The 18850-nt window shown below is 31.5% G+C and overlaps 1 protein-coding gene across 2 annotated transcripts in view; it reads right to left on the bottom strand.

Moving 5' to 3' along the window:
- Nucleotides 1-18850, bottom strand: part of LOC145295916 (dynactin subunit 6-like) — a 150654-nt gene that overhangs the window by 83146 nt on the left and 48658 nt on the right. The window contains exon 1 of one of the 2 annotated variants that reach the window (XM_080141688.1): nucleotides 16353-16424. The exons of the other annotated variant lie outside the window; for it this stretch is intronic. The gene's annotated coding sequence lies outside the window, so the exon portion shown is untranslated. Of the gene's footprint in view, nucleotides 1-16352; nucleotides 16425-18850 lie in introns of those variants that run through there. 2 annotated transcript variants of the gene reach the window in all.

Genomic DNA, 18850 nt, shown 5'->3' with positions numbered 1-18850 from the left:
TTTCTTATCGCACTCCTCCCATATGCAAATGATATTTTGAAACCACACATTCCTATAATCTTTAAAGATCATTTCACATCATAAAGACTTGAGTCCTTACATCGCTCCTTCATAGCCAGACTAAACTCGCCCTCGATACATGGCCAAACGCACCTAGCCCTTTAAACATGGCCAGACATAACCAGCTCTCAGTACATGGTTAGACACTCCTAGCCCTTTATATTCTTGTTGACTTTCAAACACAAAACAAAAATAAAAGTCTGACTAAAATAGTCATTTTATCTTCTCCATAACATATCAATTTGAAAACAGTCTGACTCACCAATTGTATAAACAATTCTCCAAAACATGCAGATGTCAACTCTAAAAAGAAACCCCAATACTCAACTCCTAATTAAAACTTTTCCATAACGTGACGAGTCTAACTCTCAAATAGTTTAACTCTCGACATGGTCACATTAACTTTACGTTTCTTGTCGAAATAGCTTATAAAATAAAAAAGAAGCAAAGTTGACAGCACTCCTATGACATTCACCTTGTTAGTACAACCTCTTAATTTTGCCGTGTTCTCTTCACTGCCAAATACTCGACTTCTACAATTCATTCTTCTCATCGCAGCCAATCCTATCATATGCAAATATTTTGAAACCGCACATAATTATTATTTAACACACAACTTTATTTTCTTGAAAATGCATCAAATTGTATGCATATTTGACACAAATATAAAAATGACACATCATTTAAAAATGTCTTCGTTTTCATAAATTTTATGTGGATATTATTTGTGCATATACATTTCTTTTGTTTGAGCAGCAATAATTCTTTTTTCAATTTACTATATATATATTAAAGTTGAGTTAATTAAGGCTTTTTTCTATATATTTTAATCATACAAAATATAGAATATATTCCTCAGTTCTGAGATTAAATTATGTTTGAAAAAGGCTTCCACTTTGATTGTTCTAATTAGCCATAATTTGCAATTAACTCACCAAGTGACCCAATTCTTACAAACTTTCTATCACTTTCACCCTCTCTCATAATATGTTGTTTGACACCCCACTCTTATTCCTATGTTGTATATCACTCTCGCTTCCAACACTCACCCTCTCTCTTTTTTAACAGTTGAACAATAAAGAAAGAAATGAATAAAAAAGATAGGAATAATCCATTATAAACAAAATGGAATATCACTACAAGCAATTATACTATTTAACTCATAGTTGAAGAGAGAAAAAGATATATAGAAAGCAGAAAAGCTAATTTTGGATTTTGTCTTCATATTTAATTAACTTTGCAAATTCGCTTTTCTGAATTAAAACCATTTCATCAGAGTTCAATGCGTTACCCAATAAGTCACATGTTCCTCATATATATGTGTATATATATATATATATATATACACACACAAATACATGCATGCATATACAGACAATATATTACTTTATTCTGTAAAGACGTTAATATATATGGGTCGACCAAAGTGGCAGTCAATTCTGTCAACAACTTGAAAAGATGGCCAGTTCACCTTGGCCAAAATCATGTTAAACATATTTAATTTTCGGTGCTAATGCAGAGTGATTCGCGCTATTTTTTAAATCATATTTCCACATTTAATTAAAGTTTTATGATATGTTTTTTTATTCAATTGTAAGATTAAAGTACAGAATAGGTACAAAACACCCTCCCCTCCCCATGTTAAGAATTGCTTTTTAAATAATAACGTTATTATTTCAGCACGGATCACTCTCTGCATGAGTACCTAATTTTATTACAATCAATTTGTTCCAAAAGTAAAGCCTCCTATTTTCATTTTTTAACTCAAAAACTTAAAGAGCTAAAGAAGATGGGAGTTGTAGCATTAAAAAGTGCAACCTTTTGCGCTCCAGAATTTTAGTTTTCTGCATAATCACCACAATTCTCAATGCACTTTTGGCACCGATGAACAATGGCTGTGCACGGGCATCCAGAGCACGCTTTGTCATACGAGGCTCATTCAAAAACTAAAGCCTCTGATTTATTTTTTAATCGGAAAAAGTTAAGCAGCTATGAAAACAGAGTAGTACCATTGAAACAAACAACCTTTAATGCTCCAGATTTTATTTTTCTACATAGTCACCACCATTTTCAATGCACTTTTGCCAGAGATCCAATGACACATCTTTGCTTCTAAGAAATGTCCATGACAGTGGTTGCTTTCTTAGTCTCACACTGTCAATATCTGCAACGGAGAGATGAAACTTTCAGGTTATGAATGCATAAATTCAGTCATCATAATAATGCAATTTGCAATCCTCTGATTCATTCAGAGAGAATTTTAAAAAAAGGAGGTATTACTTTTGGAACACCTGTATACATAAGTGAAAGCTCTTCCACATTAAACTGGCAATGTCTTTTGCTGTAAAATTTGGCACAAATATTTAGAAGAAATTCAATTGTGTCAAAGGTGAACTGAAATTGATCTTGGAGGTCATCAAAGGTCCCAAATCTAATAGCTACTCTTAATATCAAATTTAAGTCCATTTGGTTTTTTTTTTACTAACAGAAACGTAAATGTCTATTAAAATCTTGATTTATATTAATTTTAACATTTTTGTATTGATTTACCAACATTTCATGGCTTCTCTCTATTAATATTGTTTGAAAGCTACCCTATCCAGAATTTTCCTTAATTTAAATCGACTGTTGCAACAAGACACTTGCTGTTTTGTCTGTCTTTGAAAGATCAATTTATTTTTTAAAACTTCATACAGAAGTATCTGTCAAATTTGAAATTTATTCTTCTTGGCCAATACCAGCTATATACTATAAATGTGGTGTGTCTGAATGTTTGGGGGTGTAATTAAAAACAAAGCCTTATAACAAGATCAAGCAATGCTTTTATCAAGAAAAAAATTATATACCATAGATTTTAGAAGCAACATCATATTTTTCATGTGTGGGCTAAGGTCTACTTTTTCAGAAATTAATCCTTCTGGCAGAGTTTGGGAGGCTTACTTAATATTATCAATTTTAAAACATTCATATATATTCAACTGGGACCCCCAAAACATTCACTGAAAAATAATTGAAATAATGTGTTTTGTTAGTTATTTCAATCTGTTTCAAAAGATTAAGAGACAAAAGAAAAAAAGAGACAGGAATAATTATTTTTTGCTGTTTCTATTCTTAGTTACTTCAAATAATGTTGTTAACACATACTTCATTTTTGTTATCTGGATTTGATCATTTCAAATACTGTTTCTTTTATCTGTTTGAAAGAAAAAAATGAACAGCTATGAAAAATTCCTATCCTTTATATTTCAGATTAAGTTTGTTTAGTTCTTTTAAAAAAAAAAAAACAAAAAAAAAACAAAGCATGGACTTTTTTTTTACAACTTCATATATCTTTTTTATTTTCAATTATTTGTTTGCATTACAGATAAATTGATTATTAAAAGTACAAATACTCTCGAGTAATGCCAGGTTAGTACAGCTAGAACTATGTATTATTTATATTCTTTTGAATTTCAAGAGAATATTTTTCTTTTGTTAATTTTGTGAATTTCACTTTATTTCCATTTTTTTTTTTTCTTTAATGAAGAAAATCTAAAGAATTTAATTTTTAAAAAGTGGATTTTTTTTTTTGTAATCGTATAAATTTGTTTGGTAAAAGTTGGACAATTTTCACAGATTCTCACTCTTTAAGTAAAAACTTAAACTCCAACTCATCAAAGCTGACTCTGCAGCTGTGTCATTGTCAGGGAAAATACAAAACATCAAAGTATGGAGATAATACATTATTATGTATTATCTCCATACTTTGATGTTTTATATTCTGTATTTGCCTGGATTGTTTTTGTATGTTTTAATTCAGTGTCATTGAATTCTTTTGATATCTACATTTTCTCATCAAGAATTTTTCCCCATTCTTCTTGGCAGAAATCTCTGGATCACATTAGTTATATCTGGATCTCTTGTTTTTTTAATTCTGTGTTAGCAGTTCAATATGTGATATTTGAACTATTGCTCTCATCTTGAAGTATTATTCTCACAGCATTTCGTGTATGTTAAAAATACTGATCTATTCTACAGACAGACTGATAAATATTGCTAATTGTTAAAGAAACCTTCCATCATCTTAACTATCGTTGTTCACTGCGATTTGTTTCTTCTGTTTTAAACACTCTTGATAGAGTTAATAAAATCTATATTATGTTTGTGTGTCGCCGATTTCATTCAGGTGATCTCAAAATGAAGTAGGTCATGAGCAGTAATAACAGCTAAAATAATCAGGTCGTGAAGACAGGCACGAAATACAAATTGAGCAAGGAATAAAAAAAAAAACAGTGAAATTGAAGCAAACAGATGACGAAAATGACAAGGTTGATATCAAGAACCTTGGCATAGAATCAATAAAAGGATATATATTCACATACATATAATCACACTGGCACACTGGTTCTCGTTAGATCTCTGAAATTAAATAACGTTCAGTCTACTCAGTGCCGGATGGGTGACCATTTGAGGATATCAGATTTTGTATGAAAGACTTCAACACCTTCCCGCAAGAATCTAAGTCATCTCCCCTGACCGGGACATACATGTGACTGAAAACCACTTGTGAATTCGATATTCCCTAGAAACTTCCTTCAAAGAAAGCCAGCTCAAAAGCCACTATATAACACACAAAGTTAGTCATTACAGATATTATTAGCAAATTATAATCAGTCGATCAGACATTTTAAAAAATCCAATTATTTATCTTTCTGTTCCATTGATAGTTTCAGCCCCTTCAATTTGTTGATAAAACTCCTGCCAGATAAGACACAAATACAGTGTCTTCCAAAAAACTTACTTAGATTTGGACCACACTTTTTCAAAGAGATCTGACACTGATCTTTATAGAATTTATTTGGTTGTCAAAACTTTGTACAGTAAGAACGCCTTTTTTATAACTTATAACAGCATTCACTTGGGTTGTGTTAAGTTCACTATATCTCACACCAAGGCAGTTCAATCATGCTAATTGACAGCCGTGTCTTCAAAATACATCATCCATTGCCAATTCCAGTGACAGATACAAAAACATGCAAAAGACAGCAACCAGCTTCATATCTGTATTCACCGTTTGAAACTATGTCTTTAGTTAGCCATCTATGCACTGTCTGGCTAATGGATATGATTGAGGCCAATTTGATGCTTTTATAGAAATATAAGAAGGTGTGGAAAGTTTTCTAGTCAAGTAAAGAGAGCCTACCTTTTTTATAGCAGACTTTGGAGCATCCCATATACATTTATTTCACTTTATGTTGTCTTAAAATATCAGGCAGAGGTGTTTAAACAAATTTTTGAGAAGGGTGCTATCAGCCATGGTTGGAAAGCTTTTTCATAGCTCTTAAAGGGAAGGGGGTTTGTCAGCATCAAATGTAAACATCCATTTTTAAACCCATTCTATTACATAATGGAGGTCATTTTCCAAGGATTCAGCCATTGCCTGGCTTGGATAAGCATTAGATTTCCCATTCATGTATGATATGAAAAGAAACTGGAATCTTAAGGGGATATCAATCATACCAGTTATTATAGGTGCCACAGGACTTATGAAGAAGAACCTGAAGTCCTACCTAACTAATATTCCTGGTGAACCAAGTGCAAAAGAGATTCAGACAATTGCACTTAAGGGAACAGCGAGGATACTAAAAAGAGCTCTCAGTTGGTTTCAATAAAAAAGCGGGGCAATGTTGGCAGCTGATTTGGCTGCCAAATACCCAGCATTACAATCTCCAAAGGAAGAAAAATAAAAATAAAAAAAAAATAAAAATAGTGTAATGTCATCCCAAATGCGATTACATCAGAGAGATCCTTTTGCCAGACTGATTTTTGAAGACATATCCTCAATCAACTCATGTGTCAGATAAAATTAAAGTAAAATAGATAAGAGAAATGTGAAAATGTTGCAAAATAAATTTTTTTATTAAAATTTAAAAATAAATTTCTCTGAAGATGTAAAAACATTTTTTTTTTTTTTTTTGCAATTGTGACTTTAGTAATGATGTAGTTTTAGTTATAGACAGAAACAAGCTTTCAATTATAATAAAATGCATTTGTTTAGTCTTTAAAGACAATGGATATGCCTTGGAAGAGTATCTCTGCAGAGGAGTTTACACTGAAGCAATGATTGCACAATCCCTAACCACACTTCTCCTGAACAAACATTGCTTGTGTCAAGTCACAGGGAGAAATCCAAGATGACACAAAACAATGCTGTGATAAATTCTTTAGAGTATTTGAGATAATTTTGATGTGTTTTTATGAGGAAAAACTTATCTTTCACAGTATCCTTGGTAGTACGATTCTGGCAATCAGCTCAACCTTGGTGTGGCGGACAGTATAATTGATGTCCTTAACTGCACAGCAGATAATAATCGATGAGATTGGAATCAAATAAGTTTGAGGAGAGAATAGATGCTGAAGATTATGCAGTCTTTCTTAGAAAGCTACTTATAGGTTTGCCTTGACTTGTGGTATGGATCCAAATCCTGCTGCTACATGAATGGTCTTCTTTCATCCATTCTCTTCATGCAATGCTTGATAACAGTAGACAATAACTCCATATAGTTATTGAATGAAGTTAAAATCTCTTTTCAAAAAAGGTGAGGTGGCATGGAGGCGACTTGAAACACATCCAACAAAATCATAGTTTGAAGGAACTTGCTCTTCATGACATGCAAAACATTGTGCAGACTGTACACTAACCACATTGTTTTATGTACCTGGTCCTGACTAAAGTTCTACTCATCTGAGAAGAACTAGAGCATCCCCAGTTGAACTGGGTATTTGACCATGTTGTGAAGATTTTTGGCTTTCATAAAGCAATTCATTTGAGCCTTGCTAATGAATAGTTGGCCTTGGAACTCTCATATAAGGAGTAACGAAGATTGTCATTCAGTGCTTTCAGTTACCAACTTAATAGGTTTCAACCCATGTCCTATCCATGAAATGTTGCATCCCTCTACCTGTTTTACAAGTATTTTCATGGTAGTTGCTCCAACGAACTACAACCCTCTCGATGTAAATACCTCGACAAACTTGACAAGCAGCAAAAACACACACCTACATAATAGAGATCACCACATGACAAAAACCTTCTACTCTAGTAGTTTCCTCCCTAGGACTGCTAGACTTTGATATTCTCTTCCGGATTCCTGCTTCCCTGACTGTACCGACATGCAGAAGTTCAAGTGTAATGTAAACAAACATCTTGCTGCATGACTCCCTATATAGTATTCCTGCAAATTGTCCCAAATAGTAGCGACTACTACCTCCAAGTGTGCACTTTGCCTTGTTTGCAGTGAAAATGCAATTTAAAAAAAAAATTTTTTTAAATCATCACTGATACCCATCTCTCTCTCGCTAAGATTTACATTACTTTGTCTAGATATTGCTGTATCTTTTATTTTTGCAGCTTCGACAAAGTTTGTAGCTCTGACAGTCAAAGCATACTATGTCTTTCCTATTCCACACTGTTGCTGCAATTCCATGGCTCACATTTCATGACCTTCAAGAAGCACTGTGCTTTAGCTACGATTTCTGAATTTTTTAATCCAGCTGTAATCATGATAATGCAGTTTAATATTCTGGTGTGTTCCAGCCGTCCAGTCTTCATCCCTCAAACTTACCAATAATAAACAGAAGCAGCTATCCATTGCACTTTAACACTATTAAATACTTCAAATACTTCTGAAACAAGGAATATAAAAAAAAAAAATCACCAAATTTGTCTAACACCCTGTACAACCATGGCATTTAATTGATAGCTGAAGTGAAAATAATTCAAAACTAGTGCATGTCTGTAGACATTACACTATGCCACTTCCATTATATACATATACACACAGACACACATTAAAGTTTAAATATATTGATAAAATGAACTTAAAACCAATATTTGTCTTTCAAAAGTGTTCACTACAAAATAAAGTTCAATATGTATAAATTTATATAAACATGAAAACCGCCTACACAAGTTTAACAGCATTACGATGTTAATATATCTTCTTGGGGTTGTCAGATCAATTCACTTTTAAATTATTCAAAAAAAAAAAAGATCAAATGGAATAAAATTACCCAGTGAAATCAAAAAATAATTTTTTTAAAAATGTTTAATTATCTTAATACAAAGTTACAGGTATGGAATTGTTGGGAAAAGACTCTTCTAAACATGTCACTAACCTTGACCAATCCACATCAACCTCTACTTGCAACCCTTACACATACATGGGAAGAATCAAGATGTCACTCATATACATGCATAAAATACACACATCCTGTAAACGTTAAACTTTCCTACTCTCCTTTACCCATGCATGCCTAAACATTACGCATTCTAGAATCAATAGAGGGCAAGCTCAACCTAGATTTTCACACATACATATCAGCCAGACATGCATAGACAACCAACCACCTATTTACTCAATTAAATACTCAAATATATCTCAGAATAAAATTGGTACTCTTGCAATATTTGACCCAGATCCCCGGGGTTTTCTGTTAATCATGGCTCAGACTCAGGCTCAACTGGCAATCACCGGATTAAGCCAAGGGAAGTAACTAACACGGACGAATTCCAAAACAAACAAACAAACCAGAAAAAAAAAAGAATGAAAATACAATAGATAAAAAATAAAAATCTATTGTAAATTTACTAAATATATATTTTTAAAAAAATTTTTCAAGAAAAGTTGCATTTTGTATTGTTTATTGAATTTTATCACTTTTTTTTTTTATTGCTGATGAAGCCCAAACCATAATTAACAGAAAATCTAAGAATCCGGGTTATATACTTCAAAAGTACCATAAAATTATGTTTCTATATAGGTTTAAGAAAAAATCCATTTCAAATTGCGCAATCATTTAAAACAATCTGAATTTTTATTATATTTAACTGGATTTAAAATATTATATATTATATATAAATTCATACTCAGACCCATTAATTAGAAGATTTAATTGCTGTTAACTGAACCTATTGATTCCATACTAAAAAAAAAAAATAAATAAATGTCATAATCAAATCAAAATATTGTGTATATCAAATTTACATGCATCAAAGAGTATATTAACAAATCATATTGTATTTCACAAGTACGCATATTAATGCTAAACAAGCTGCACAATATGATGGGGCAATTATCTCTATATTAATAATTCTTAGATACATTATTCATTAATTGCAATATGACAATATAAAATTGATTTTTTAAATTTATTGATGGCCAATTTTATTCTGCCTGATTTCTTTTGGAACAATTTAAAAATTTACTTTGTCTTCCAACCCTGCAGAGATGTATTAACATTGAAACATCCATTAACTCTTGTAGGCTGCTTTAATGTAAGTCTATTTTTATATATTAGATATTTGGGTGATATGACAATTTTAGTTTTGTATCAGCTTCAAAGTTCTTTTCCTTCATATGTCAATTTTGAGTTCAGTTTTGCTGTTTTTAATTTATATTGAGTTATTTTTTGTGTTTTGCTTTAACTAAGAAAGCCACTCATTCTCTTTTGTTGATGATTACGTCAATGTCACAATTAGGAGCTGGTCCATTAGTGACTCAATCATGCTCTTATTTGAGGAGTTAATTGTTGAAATACAACCTTCTATGATTCATTTTATTTTCGACAGTTAACTTTTTAAAACGGTGACCATGATGACAGATTTCCAAGATTTCAGGAAGATTAAAACTTGGAATCTTCGTTCTATTCTAATTCTCTAATCACCTTTTCTTTGGCATTATGTTTTGCAAGAAAGAAGGGCATCATACTTTGACAGCAAAAAACAAAATAAAATGGTGACTCAAATAAATTAACCATTATTTAAATGTTACTTTTATTCTCTTTTAATCAATATAATTGTTTGAAAAATTAGCTCAAAGATGTGGTTTATTTAAGCACATATATTTCTTTAAAGATACCATGTTAATAGTGGTTGACACATAAATATTTACTCATTTTCAAAAAGTTTTTCTTTTATTAATAACAACACATTGCATACAATTGTTTCAGCACAAGTTTTTGCATATAAGAATATAACTGTTCATCAAATTATAATTTGCACAACATTGTGATTCATCAGCATATAGAAAAAAAAACAACGTTTCAAAGCTGGTGTCTTTAAAGAAAAATATTTATAGCTCTAATATTGCACTATTGAGCTATCTAAATGTGAACTTTGTTATTTATTCATGTGTAATCACTGTTCAAAATAGTTAAATTTCATGTAAATATACGAGTGATATATACGTTAAATATTTTTATATTCCAAGTTAAAAATGAATAAATGCTAATAACTGATAAACCAGGAAGAATAACTTTTTATTCTATTCTTGTATTTCATACTTTACATTTGATTGGATATTCTTGAGATTTTATAGGCTATTTACATCCAGATGATTAGTTCTACTTGGTTGGGTTTTAATAGCATATAAGGTTATTTAATGTCATAAAAAGTTATTTATTGTGGATACTTAAGTGTAATTTATTTATAATAGTATTGAGTTGGGTGGGAGGTATGTATAGTGGAAGAATATGTTTTGTGTTTTGTAGTTTTCTTGTAAAGTTAAGTGACTTTCAGAAGATTGAACATATTGTATATGTAAACTTTATTAAACATATCATTCATACTGTATATTTGGTAATATTTTTGTCTAAGCCAATGAGTATGCATTTAACGGTGAAGGGTGACTGGCATGCTATGCGTGTTAGAGGTTCTTCTCCCTTCAGAAGATATGAATAAGTTAAGTATGACCGATTCTTCTCGCTCATTGGTCTTCTGTATCCAACTTTCCCTTCTTTGACGATAGGCATTATGCAATTTAGTTTATTTCTTGAAAAAGATTCCACATGTCTTATAATTTGGCTGACAAGTACTTTCTGATTTTTAAGTCTTCATATGGGATTTTTGTTTTGTAAGGAACTATTTCTAATTTCTTTGCTGCACTATGTTGTCTTTTTTATTTTCTTGAATACCCTCATGGCCTGGTACCAAACAAAAGTTGTTGTTTTGATTCTTTCAATTCATTTTGTTTGTTTACAAGTTTGATTATTAATAGCTTCAAGTTTGATTTTTAGGGATTCCATGATGGCCAGAGAATAAGAATATCATGGATTTTTTTTTTCAGCAACGATCTCAAAGGCCATTTTAACTGCATGAATTTCTGTAATGAAGACGATGCAAACTTTTGTATTCCTCATAGGACAATCTCTCCATTCATCTTTGAACCGCAACCAATTTTGTTTGCATCTCTATAGTGATCCGTGTAGATATGCTTGTAACCGGGGTACTTTTCAAAGATAATTTGTTTTTTTCCTGATAAGTAGATGGATGGGTATTTGTCTTGTCTAGGTTGTTTAATGTCAGGATCACTTCTGGAATTCTAAAAATCCAAGGTTCGAATTCTAATGATCCAAAGTTGGATTTCAGACAAGGTGGAAATGTGAATGTAGGAAGGTTGGATTTCAGATTTTTTTATAATGAGTTCCATCCTAAGACGGAAATGTTTTATAACATTTTTTTGCTTTCTTTTTATTTAAAAAAGGTTTTAAGTTTTGGGTTAAATATACAGTTGTATGCTGGGTTGATTGGACGATTATGGTTTTACAATTTTTCACTTCTTATCTGAAGGGGTCCTTCATAAACCTCTGCATATCGACTCTTAACTGAGGAGAGTCTGTATACACTTAATACCAGGCTGAAGCTTTCATGGTAAATAGTGTAGAGTTCCTCTAGAAAGGACTTTCTGGTTGACTTGTCGACAAAACTGCTGTCGTCAAGTATCTAACAAATTTTAGTGCAGTAGCGATGTAACAGAGTTTGCCTATCAGCTTCCTATTCTGTATGAGCAAGTAGTAGGAATTGTGCAGTTTTAGCACATTTGCTTTTCAGGTATTTTATACGAGAAAGCATTTTGTTTTCTGTTACCCATTTTGTTATTTCATTTATGTTAAATACAATCATATATATTTAGATCTACAGCAGATCATATATTATACATGACAGCTTTAATCTCCGCTATTTCTGTTGTGATGTCTTTTTGAATGCTATTAACTTTAATATGAACTGAGTTCAATGCTTTTAATACTGAACTGAGAATAATGCGATGTGGTATATAGATTTTTCCAAAAAAATTTTAGTTACAGGCTTTTGAATAAAAGCCTTTCTTATATAACTTTCAAGCCACACTAAGAGGTCTAAGATGCTTGTTTTTCCTAAAACCCGATTGAAATTTGAAAATTAGCTTGTTTTTGGAGGGGGTGGGGTGTACTAGCCAAACCTTTTTTTGTTATTCTTTCAATCGTCTTGTACAGGCATCTAGTTAGAATTATTTGCCTGTAGTTTGTTGAATTTCTGTTTGTGTTTATTTGGATCTGTTTTTATTGCTTTTGGAATTGCTATGACTTGTTTCTATTGTGCTGTAGTCTCACCTTTGTTCCATGCATCATTGTATAGTTTAAGGAGGTATTTTAGAAATATCAAGGAAATATTTTTCAAAAATTCATAATGAGTTATGCTTCTTGAAGTTTTGTCATAGTAAAATTGTTATGGTAAGTTGATTTGTTTACTTTTAGAAATTTTGTCTGATCTTTTGAAGCTAAGTGGAACCAAGCTTTTTGGGGTTTGTTAGAGTTAGATGTCTACACGGATTGTGTAAATTTCTACATGTACAAGTCTGTCATTATTTTCCACTCATGAGCATCTGCTTTCTTCCCACAAAAGATGCTAAATTATATATAATTTAAGCATATTTTGTAGGAATACTTTGTTGAAAAGAATTATGTAGAAACTTTATATATGAACATCTTTGCAAATGAAAATTGTAATAACATTAGAAATAATCAAATAATGCAGCAACAAAAAATTAATCGCAAATTTATATTCAATGTGGATGCTATTTTGACTACAACACGAGCAAAATATATTTAAATAAATAGTAAAGAAATAAAAAAAGTTAATTTATTCTGAAATTATAAGAGTGATAGGAATTCTTTATTAAGCTTTCTAATGTTAACAATTAGATTTTTTGTTGATTCATCACTGGTGTATGACTCTTATTTAATAGATGTGAAACAGAGTAGCCTACTGGTATTACAAGAATGCCTGGTAATAAATAAGGAATCCTGTATACTTCTGCTTCCAGTCCTGAATATCATATTAGTGTCCACTAATTTGAAACTATAAATAAAATAGAATATTTGTTCAGTTAAAATTAATGGATAAAAAAGATGGATTATATATATATATATATTTTTAAATACTGATCATTAAAAAAAAAAAGTAGACAACAAAACATTTTTACAGCAAAATAACAATTATTCACATTTAAATAAACTATTAGTTCACCAATTTATTCTCAGATCGAAGGAAGTAACCCTTGAATGCATCATCTTTAACAGTTTTTTCCTAGATTGTATTACAGATTATCAAGAAAAGTAAATCTCGAACAGTTATCACCTTTTCCATCTGTCAAACATACAAGGTTTGAAAAGTGTTAGTATCATATAGATATACAATTCCTTACTCCTTAAAGGATTGCATCTCCGACTATAAGATTGCCTATATTGGGCTAACAATTACTTCATCCTGCTATCTTACCATGCATCTTGGTGACCAAAGATCCTTCCCCCAACATTTAAAACACGATTGCCCTATCACAGCATACAAATATTAACCAATAATACAAAAATACTCCATTATAACAAAAAAGGACTACAAATTTTAGAAGGATCTAGTATAAAAAATATAAAATCTATAACCCCTCGACCACCAGATTAGCACGCAAAACATATGCATTCCTCTTTCCATCATAACATGTTAAACTAATTACAAACACTCACATGATTACAATTACTACAGTAAAAAAAAAAAACTAATAAAAAAGGATGTACACATTTGTTTATTCTTATGATGACCTTCGCTTCAGTCAAAAGCATTTAAGCTTTTGATTACATGTCAACATTTTTTCCAATTTATTAGTCGACTTGAGCTTTTTTTTACGAGTCATTATTTACTTTTCAAGTTTGAAAGGTCACTCAAGGATAAGGGTTAATGAGTTTGTCAGGTAGATGGTGAGATCACCCCATGATGATCATTCACCATGGTTGAAAGTAGGCAGAATTTGATTAAGAGGATAACAAGAATTTGTTCACATTGGCCTTGAAAACAATTATGTTGGCAATAACTGGGAAGCAAATTCCCAAGTTCAACACAATACACCTGAAGATCGGAGGTTACATATTCACCAAAACGTTTTGAAAATAACAATCGAGATGTGGACAGTAGTCCGAAGAATGTATATAATATGAAAATATGTAATATGTCAAAATGTCATATGGAATGAATAAAACCTATTTCACATGAAAAAATTTTTAGTCATCCCTTTTTTACCATACCTTATGTTGAGGAAAATGTTTTTATGTTTTGAAAAAAAAAAAAAAAGAAATCGATTACGCATGCATAATTAAAAAGCAATTATTTGTTCAAAATAAAGAATTATGACTTTCTGCCAATTCGGATTTGGTCAAAATAGAAATTCTTTTATATTAAATCAAAATATTCTTAATAGACTTTTTCAACATCATCGAATGATTCAAATCAATAGCCTTTCCATAAAGTGACCTATTGCAATCAGTGAAGCAAAATCAAATGGAGTGATATAGCGAATTGCAGACTCTCCGAATCTCCAATCTTCCTGACTGCTAGCAGCATTGTATCATCTTATCAAAATAAACCATTTTTCAACAAACAAAACTGACTTTTTAACTAGCTTATTATAGATTATCAAGTTCTTTTCAGTAACATTTAGCTTTGATGACACAAAAGTTAAAAATCCAAGATTCTTTCAAGGTTCCAAGCAAAAATTAAGATTTGTTTTCCAAATTATTTTAACAGTGCAGTTTTTTTTTTTTACTTTTTTTACTTTTTTTTACTTTTTGTCCTTAATATAATATATATATATATATATATATATATATATATATATATATATATGACGTTCCGAAAGTAATGTCTCCTAATTTTTATTTTGCCCAAATGGATCAGAGGTGATTGAAAATTGCATTGTTATGATGACTGAACTTATGCATTCATGACCTGAAATTTTCATCTCTCTGTTGCAGATATATTGATAGTTTAAGACTCTAAGAAAGCAACCCATTATGGATGTGTGTCAGAAGCCGAAATGCTTCATTGAATTTCTCCATGAAGAAAAACTTGAACCAATCAACATTAACCGGCACTTGTTGAATGTTTACAAAGCCAATGCAGTTGATGTCAGCACAGTTAGGAGATGGGTTCATCGTTTTCAGAGTGGCGACAAATGTGAGTGACAAAGTGCACTCAAAACTTTTACGACTGAGGAATAAAAAAAGTATGGCATTGTGAATGGTGGTGACTATGTAAAAATATATAAGTTACACAGAAAAAGTAAAATTTTATTTGTAACAGGAAACAATTCTTTATATTCAATAAAAAGAAAGCAAAAAAAACGAGTTATTCCCTTTAAAGTGATTGATTTTTATCATAATTGAAATATATTTGCATTTTCCCTAAATGCTATTTAAATTCAAGTTTTAAGATTCATAAGATAAATTTATGTTTATATATATATATATATATATATATATATATATATATAAAATTTTAGTCATTCAACGAATTTAAAAATTTATAACATGAAATGTTTGAGTTTCAGATCAAAGATTTTTATTATTCTATGTAAGACAAAGAATACATTAGAAATATTTTAATTCCTTATCCTATAGGATTTCGATGTCTACCATCTCTTCAGTGGAGAAAATATTAGCAATGGTTTACACTTTATTTTCTAAAGTCAGTGGGGCATGGAAAAGGACAATTAAAAATTGATAGAGTAATTAAAAGTCATAGAGTAAGGGGAAGTTAAAGAAAAGGATATAAAAGTTAACATCCAAATTGCATGGTAAATCCGAGGTGACTGTCCTTGAAAGCAGTGTGGTAAAATGATCCAAACTGTATTTTGGGTAATCCACATCACAATGTAATGATGCAAATTAGGCATAATCACAGGTTTCCATACCAGTTGATTGTTGAATAATCTTATTCTGAAGTATATATATATATATATATATATATATATATTATATTATTTATATATATATATATATATATATATATATATATATATATATATATATATATATATATATATATATATATATAGAGAGAGAGAGAGAGGGAACGATAGATATACGGGATATGGCATTAAAAATTAGTAACAAAATACAGTACAGTATATAATCAAATAACATTATAACAGTATATAATCAAATACCATTATAACACTGTAAGGTGGGGCGAATACCATAACCAGGGTTCGGAAAAACATTGTATTCCACATCGTAACCTGAAAAAAAAAAAAAAAAATCATATCCAAGGGTCACCGCATCCCGGGATTTTACTATATATATATATTTATATATATATACATACAGACAAAAAGTATGAATTTAGGCAATGCTGCAGATATTTTAACAGTTATATCTGAACATACATAAACTAGGAAAAGCTAGGGCTATAGCCCTTGATATATCCAGGGCTGCTAATTAAAATTAAATTGTACAGTATAACTGGACATAAAGTAAATATAATTAGATCATTCTTAGACAATAGGACCATCCAGGTTGTCATTGATGGACATACATCCAAGCATCATAATATTTATGCAGATGTGTATATATTGTGTCCGAGATGGGTATATTTGCTGATGATACAATGCTCTATAACATGAAGGAAGAACGGATGTATATAAATCTAAAACAATGACAGAATCGTTAGAAAATGAAGTCTAGACCGTAGTGGAATGGGGTCGCAAATGGATGGTAACATTCAATGCTAGTAAGACTAAGCTGCTCTCCTTTAACAATTATGCCTCTCCAACCACGGATATCCATGACAAATAACACCCTACCTGAAAATTCTTCCATCAAACTCCTAAGCCTAACATTTGCGGGGAATATGAACTAGAACAAATACATTGAGGATATTGCAACGGTTGCTGCAAAAAAGGTGGGTTCTCTCTATCGAGCTAGAAGACTACTCACACCTGAGAGTATCCTGTACCTCTACAAGGCCACCATTCGCCCATGCATGAAGTATTGTTGCCATAGCTGGGTTGGTGCATCTACCATTAGCCTCTCCCTTTTGGATAAAATCCAGAAAAGAATTTTCAATCTAATAGGTCCCACTTTGTCAACTAAGTTCCAACCTCTGTTCCATCACCACAATGTTACATCTTTGTGCTTATTTTACAAATATTTTAATGGAATGTACTCTGATGAACTCGTTGCACTTGTGCCCCTCAACGTAATATCTCTGACAAACCTGATTAGCAACAAAATTTCACCCCTGCACTGTTGTAGTCCCTAAATGCCAGAAAGCTTTTTACTCTAATAGTTTCTTCCCTCGAACAGCTAGACTGTTATTTTCCCTGACTGTACCGATATACAGACGTTTAAATGTAATGTAAACCAACATCTTCTTTATATCTTTCTTAGGCATGGTCCCAAATAATAGCCCCTTACATCCAAGTGGCAATATGCCTTGTTAGGGATGAGCGCGAGTAAAAAAAAAAACGCACACATATATATATATATATATGATGAAAATAATGGAAATAGTATTCCGACAAAATAGAGAAAATAAAAAAGGAACAAACCGTATTATGTGTTCACCAACGTTTCGTCTTTATTTCACCCAGAGGAAGTCTCGAAATAAAGACGAAACGTTGGTGAACACATAATAGGGTTTGTTCCTTTTTTATTTTCTCTCTCTCTATATATATATATATATAACATAAAACCGTTTAGCTATGACGAGAATATATGCAATGATTTACAGTTTCCACTGCATTTTTTTCCAAATGAAATGTTCAGAAGCCGATCAGTTATGCTATTGAAAAATAATAATCTAAAATAAATTGCTCCAAGGAAGGGAATATAGAGAAGTGGTGAGGATGGAATGAGGGTGACACAAAATTGGGGGTGACAGAAATACAAATAAGGAGGGGGGGGAAGCAGAAATATAGTAGAAAGATGGACTTGAAGGTAAATTAGAGAAACTAGTGGCAATGGAAAAGAAGCCCCTCACCCCTCCCCCATTATGGAATGGTAAGTTAGAGGGGTGGGATGTTTGGAAAAGAAACAACTTGGAAGTGCGTCTTTTGAATACTGCAAAAGCGAACTCCCTCCTTCACTAAGAGTCTTATCCCTCCCATCTCCGTTTCTTTTCGTGGGGGCCAATTCTGGGCAGATATGGATAATTCTCTCTCTCTCTCTCTCTCTCTCTCTCTCTCTCTCTCTCTCTCTCTCTCTCTCTAGTCCCCTTGTTGTTGCTGATGTCCATGTCACCCTCATCATGTGTTGCTTATAAAAAAACAACAGCACAGGTCATAAGCTAGGTCTGCCAAGAGAAGTGCCATAAGAACACTAGCCGACTTTGGAGCCAATGGAAACGCAGCTTTCTTATTCTTGAGAGCTGCACAAGAATGAGGTAGAAAAAAGAAAACATTCTTCATACATCTATCAGGGAGAAGGGGGAAGAAGGCTGCATGAAGAAGAATGAGGTGAATGTCAGATATTTTAGTAATAAAAAAGAAAACAAAAATATTTTTTTTAAATTAAGAATGACGGATTAAGTGAAATCGCGTACTTAAAGAAATTTTTTTTTTCTTTGCTTTCAGCAACCTAAATTTTGAACCAATGTGAGCTCGTCACATGAACAAAAAGGATTATTTCTATCAGTGAATATGTTAGTGGAAAAAAAACAAACTTT

Source organism: Euprymna scolopes, chromosome 16, assembly GCF_053919585.1.
Source record: "Euprymna scolopes isolate OS-2025 chromosome 16, ASM5391958v1, whole genome shotgun sequence".
Taxonomy (NCBI): Eukaryota; Metazoa; Mollusca; class Cephalopoda; order Sepiida; family Sepiolidae; genus Euprymna; species Euprymna scolopes.
The sequence above is the reverse complement of the archived record's forward strand: the minus strand, read 5'-3'. Positions and strand labels throughout refer to the sequence as shown.